The sequence below is a fragment of the Oculina patagonica genome, chromosome 1, assembly GCF_052425735.1.
Source record: "Oculina patagonica isolate OP01 chromosome 1, crgOcupat, whole genome shotgun sequence".
NCBI classification, from domain to species: Eukaryota; Metazoa; Cnidaria; class Anthozoa; order Scleractinia; family Oculinidae; genus Oculina; species Oculina patagonica.
The window spans coordinates 33,714,748-33,721,083 of record NC_135758.1 but is presented as its reverse complement, the minus strand read 5'-3'; the positions used below and the strand labels follow the sequence as shown (position 1 = coordinate 33,721,083).

Here is a 6,336-nt window from a genome sequence, read left to right as displayed (position 1 = left end):
GCTTCATGTCATTTGCATTTGAAAAGATTACCCGCATGAGCCTCCATTGCACGCTAGTTCCAGTCCAATACCGAGAATACGAATAAGGCCTATTGTGCTATTTTTAGCACAAATTGCGCCATCTTCGACGTCATAAACCGCGCGAATACACGCAAAATTGCGCGGATTCTCGCGTGGATCCGCTCGGATAGAACCGGAGTTGCGTGTTCAGTGTCACGTGAGTCGCGAAACCATTCGAGTCTGCACGAAAAGCTGGAAAAGTTGAGAACAAAAAAGAAGGCAGTCAAGTTCAGTGAAAACCTCAAATTTTGTATGGATAATATCGTATACCAAGCTGTGAAACTGCCATGTCGAACTTAATTCATCTCCTTGATGTAAAGCACAAGATTAACTACCATTGCAACTGCTGGAGAAGTTTTCTGAGATGAAATTCGCGATGTAAACATTATTTGGATTACTCGAAGCCATCGTGGTCTGATCGACACTCCAGACCAAGCATCGCCAAAAATGAAAATCGTAATTATACACTGACAACAGAAGCAACTTGGCTGTGTCTTATTCTGTGGAAATAATTTCGTATTTGCCGAAAGAGCTTGCAGCGCGGATCGAGACGAACGAGCGAAATACAATCCTGGTATGACTGTAAATAAGCTTACTTATTGATGTACTTGAGCTTAATTATAAATCCCGGTTTTAAATCTCGGTTTTAATAAAGCTTTTTTTATATTAATATGTCCTGGATGTTTACGTGTCGAAGTATCACAGGCATTTGATTTGCAAGAAATGGCCTCAAAACAGTGTCTTTGTGCTTATCTCTGCTATCGGCCAGGGTTTCGGTTTGTCTTGAAAGTCAGGCATTTATTTGATTTGAGCATGTGATCATATTTAGAGAAGTATATACCTCAACCTTTTTGTCAAAAGGTTATAGTTTCATCTACTATTAAAGAGTTGTTTTTCATTTTTAATCGGAGATAAGAAGTCACAAAACTTTTATTCTAGAACTGAATAATTTTGGTATTTTATGATTCCAAAAATAAACCTATTTAATAATTTAAATTAATTTCATTACTCTCATCTTACACTTTACTGTACTCATTGATAGGAGCATATTTAAATATCTTCTGTAGTTATGTTTTCATTGATGGGACATTCAAAGTTATGCTATAGGTAACCATTTATGCAAAAAGTGTTCTGCAGAAATAAAAAAATCATAATTTTAATTGGATGAGTAAAAAAGGTGAAGGCAAGCACCCTTTCCTAAACTTAATTTGGAGAGAAAGACACATGCTATTTCTATAAAAAGGAAATATTTAATATGTGTCACTTAAACTCTAATAGTGCTTTTTTTTGTTTCTTTGTTTTACTTCTGTTTTGTTATTGTTATCAGTCCTATCCCTACAAGCAGGACATTTAACAATTTAAGAGGCCATTTTAACAGTACCCAAGATAAAACACAAGGCTAATTAAATGGTATGGGAAGTTGAATTCCAGTTTAACAACCATAATAGTTGTAATAGTTGCATAACCAGACTGCACTCAATTTCTGTAGTCCAAGAAATTTGATACTGTAATGTACAATTTTGAATTTTCAATACACAGTTTTCCCTGAGAGAGAGGAATTTTTTTTCTCCTGTGACTTCAGTTTATCTTTTTGGCTCACTGATTGCAATTTAATCTTTAAAACTTGTCATCCCTGAGTAAAAAAAAATTAACATTAATAGCAATAGCTGAATGCTCCCTGCTTTCGAAAATATGGCCAAAATATACTGCAGCTTTTAAGAAATTGTTTTTAATTATTCCATGTTATCTAACAAAGTAAGTACATATATGACCACATGAAAAGTTATTGCTGCATTGAAATTAAAATACAGGAGACTTAAAGAAAAATTTCGGAGCAAAATCAGTCAGTTAAGGAACTTGAATGGGGCAAAACATTTAAGAAACATGTAAAGATATTCCTAAACTACTCCATTACTCAGTATCAAAGTCCTAGCTATAAACTTGCGAGGCTGCTGTACAACATATAAAAGCATCGAAGAAAGAACGACATGATGTATACAGTCGTATTTCGGCAAAAATATGGTCTCTGTTTGCCCCTGTCGATCTTTATGCTTTGCGTCTCCTTGTCGCTGCGCTCTAAAACGAGTAAGTAAATGTCTTGCGCCTCCTCGTATACGACATCTCCGACGCGTTTTCACGCTGTTCACGACTGAATTTGTCGGGAAACAATGCTACTGCAGACATCCGAACCACTAGAATCACCCTCACTTTCATGATCACTTTCAAGGAAGTGCTCAAGGAAGGATTGATGTAACTGAGGAGTAGAAACAGATGAAAAAAATCCAATATCTGCTTCACTTGAAGAGGTAATTTTGGACGCCATTTTGTTTGTTTTTCTCCGCGCGACGTCCTCGCAAAAATCCTCGCAGCAGTACGCGCGCGTACCACACGCGATGGCGCAATTTGTGCTAAAAATAACACAAATGTTCCATATCATGGGGACACCCCCCAATACTGAAATGGCACGCGCTTACGGTCTCCGTCCCCGATTATGGCTCCTGGTCCCCATACATGAAAATCTTAACCTACTCTTGACTGCGCATAACTTCACTGATCCATCAGTGTCTATTAAAAATTTTTGGTGGTTTCCCTCGGCCTTTAGCTCTTTTGTAAGGTGCCTACACACGAGGGGGTATGACGCAGGTACATGTCACAGCGACATCTAGGAACGACAAAACCATATGTTGTTCACATTGAGGGGACATGTAGCAGGAACGTGTAGCGGGGATAAACTGTATACCAACGACAAAATCAAAATATGTACATGCATGAAAAATGTAGCGGGATAATGCTCAAAAATGAAACATGCCAAAACGTTCAAGAATTTCAAAGATAAGATAGCCTTTATCCTCAATCCCAAGAGATAAGTTCTCCTTCCTGGCTTTATGCAAAATAATTAAAACCCAAAGTCAGTCGCTAGGTCGCCATTTTGAGATACCATGTTGAGTTTATTGTGTGACAGGACGCGAAGATGCACCAAAGGTCGATTTAAGACTCCATTTACCGTTTGAAAGCTTTGCTCCATCTTGGAAGACTCCAGATCCAGATCTTTTTTATAACATCAAAAAATCTGAAGTAACGCAGTGTTATTTCAGATTTCTGCAAAAAAAAAACTCTCAACGAAACCGAAAATGTTTCGTATTATTTTTTTGCGTGGGTTTAGTACTTCCGCGTGTACGTGTGAACGTTTGGACGGATAATCACGTGACAACCAATGATGGATTTACCAAGTTTTCATAGGTATGGGCTCACTCGTGCGCGCCTTCTTATACACTAGTGTCGTGTTATTTAATTTTACTTGTTCATATAACTTTGTGTACAAGTTATAATTATTTTTTTTATTATACTGATTTTCTTTGTACGTACATTTGACTCCAGCACAAGAATTGTTCCATGTCTCGTGTATTTTAAACTTGTACGTAAACTTTAAAATGTATCGCGTTTGAAATGTTACGCCACTGCTACACTAGTATAAATTCAAATTCACAATTGTACACGAATTCACAACTGATGATGATCTTTAAGCGATCGAAAAAATTGAAAGTGGTTGTTGTTCTTTTTTTAAAAACAGTCGCTCGTCTGCTTTTTTTAAAATATACTTATTTTATATATTTTATGCAATAATTCTTTGCTTGTGCCTCGGGGCTCGTCCACGTATCACTTACAGGAAAAATGAATGTTTCAATGACTCTACTGACAGCAGTTCGGAATTGGAAGAGAAAGAAAAATTGGCCTTACATTCTATTAGTGTTAGTGTTGGCTTTTCTTGGCTTTGTATATTATGCCACAGAGCCGGGTTTTATGGAAAAAGCAAAACATGGACGAGAGATGACACAGAACTAGTAACATCGTTTTTAACATGCAGCTGAATGAAAGTAGAGTTGAAGATCTAGACCGTTTGGTTTACAGATTCAACCAATGTGTAGCTTCCATTTGGCAACACTCAAGCATTGCTCTCACAATCCATATCTTTGCCAATTCTCTGGGCAAAGGCGAGTCGATGAAAGGTTACGTATTTACATAAAAATATTATTCGATCATAAAATGTAGCTTTGTAGCTTTCTTTCGTTTCTGCTTATGAAATAACGATCACGTTTGTCTTAATTTTGACACATTCTAGTTTTGAAGTTACTTTTTCTTAACGGTGCGGTACATTGTCACCTTCAATGGGTTATCCTCTGAATTCGAAGAGCTTCTTGACTGATAAAAGACGCCGCCGTTTCAAAGCCTCTTGGCCTATTTATAAAGAATGTACTAAGTGACCAATCACATGGGAGGATCTTCTTCTGTCAGTTACGGCTCAGGGTGTGGATGCAATGTCTACGATCTTAAGAATCAGATTTTGTCTGCAATAGTCAGTTAGTGTTTCGTAGCTGTACTGTTAAAAGCTATAGAATAAAATGTCTGTTGATCCTAGAAAGAAAAAATCTCTTCTCTGTCTTAAGTTTTCCCTGAACAAGATCGGACAAAATCTATTTAGTATCAAAGTATCATGAACTTTTCGTGAAGGAATACAATTTTGACTTAAATATTCTTGTAAATATGACCTCTTACACACAAATTATTCAAAACTTAGATTATACATTAACAAAACGTTCTCACAAATTAAAGTATTCAAGAAATGAATCATTCTGTCGGAATAAAAACTTGAAGCCCCCTTTTCCCTGCATTTTCTTCTGTTTTACTAAAGTCGTGAGTTATGCTTTGATTACTTGCTTGTTTCTTAATATTTAAGGGCTTCACGCTTTGATGTCTTCTATACTCCGATGTCATGTCTTGAAGTTGCCATGGTAACGGTTCACACCGCTTCAATACTTCAGATATTCTTCCCAGATGTTGCCTCGAGGTAGGAAGTAGTGGTACGCGAAAATATGGCACAGCAAAAGGGAAAATCTCTTGTTGGAAACCGGGCGTAAACTTCACTTCACTTTGACGGTGTTCTTGACTCAGGGTCTCTCCTACAATTGCTTCAAAAGGCTGAATAACAGACCCATGATCGTAAAATGATATCAATTTACGCCTTAAAAGCTTCACACTTAAATCAACGTCTTTTCTTTCCGCAGAGTTCTCTCTCATCGATTGTGTTTGCAGTTCTGATTCAGCCGCATCTACCCAATCACGACTCTCTTTAGCAAGCCCTTCGCCTTGTACCGCCGATTCCAAGATTTTTCAGGGTGCTGATAAACAAATAAATTGTCCGCCGTATATTTGTCTACAGGAGTTATCCTTAACGATCTCATCAAGCTCGTGTCCAATCTCGTCTGAGCTGAAACACCTCTCATTTCTATGCCGTTGATGTTCTTTTAAGCAGCCATCTTCCGGTAAATGTTTTCTTTCTTTCTCCCTTACTCTAGACCAGGGCCTGAAACAAGGTCCAGATAGCACTGGCAAAGTGTGACAGTCACTTTTCCCCGTTTCCAAGCTATCCCTTGTATGTTTTCCGCCTGCAGGTGTTGGTTTACGACACTCCATAGAAAGCATTCCATTGCTCTGTTTCAAACACTGATAGTTTCTCCCATGAATGGCAAGACTGCAACTGTTCAATGTTTTCTCGGCCTTCTCGCAACGGTCTGCTACCATTGGCATAACATTTTTTAAAGTACTCGATTCTTGCCTCTGAACAATTGCGCCGTTCCGCACACCAGAGCAAGCGTCGATTCTGCAACTAAGAAGTAATCCTTCCAGTGTTTCAGTTCTAGTGTTATACTCCATTTCCCTTACCTCCGATCCTTTATTGTTTTGATAGTTCCGTATTCAGGTTGCCACAGTACGTTGCTCTTAATGTCTCGCCGTTGTATTGCAGAAAGTTTTCTGGAAAACTGGTATAAAAAGAAGGAGCGAAATATCCCTTCCTCACTTCTCGATAATCAGATATATTTATGTTGTTAGTAGCAGACGAACAAACTAGAGGATTATGGTGAACATCGTTGGCTTGAAAGCACATTTCAACGCATTTCTATATAAGATTGTCAGTGATATTGATCCTGGCAAACTTTCACACTTCTTTTTATGACGTTTGTTGACCTTTTGTTCTACTCATAGAGGGCGTTTGGATGTAACAAGTTGCTATTGAATAAACCTTTACAGAGAAGTTCTTATTACTGTCATAATAGACAAAAAGTCAACACCGACCTGTTTAATCACAGGCATGACTGCAGATAACCTCATGAAGTGATCAGGACTTCAGCAAACCAATGCATGGACCGGCCGGTGCCAGGCACAAGATTGGCTATAACGATTTTCGTAGTTATATAGATCAGACAACAACAACATCTA

At 38.0% G+C, this 6,336-nt stretch overlaps 1 protein-coding gene across 1 annotated transcript in view; it reads right to left on the bottom strand.

Annotated features, from left to right (window-relative positions):
- LOC144650121 (uncharacterized) overlaps nucleotides 1-6,336 on the bottom strand; it is a 110,018-nt gene that overhangs the window by 89,441 nt on the left and 14,241 nt on the right. The gene's annotated exons all lie outside the window — the stretch shown is intronic.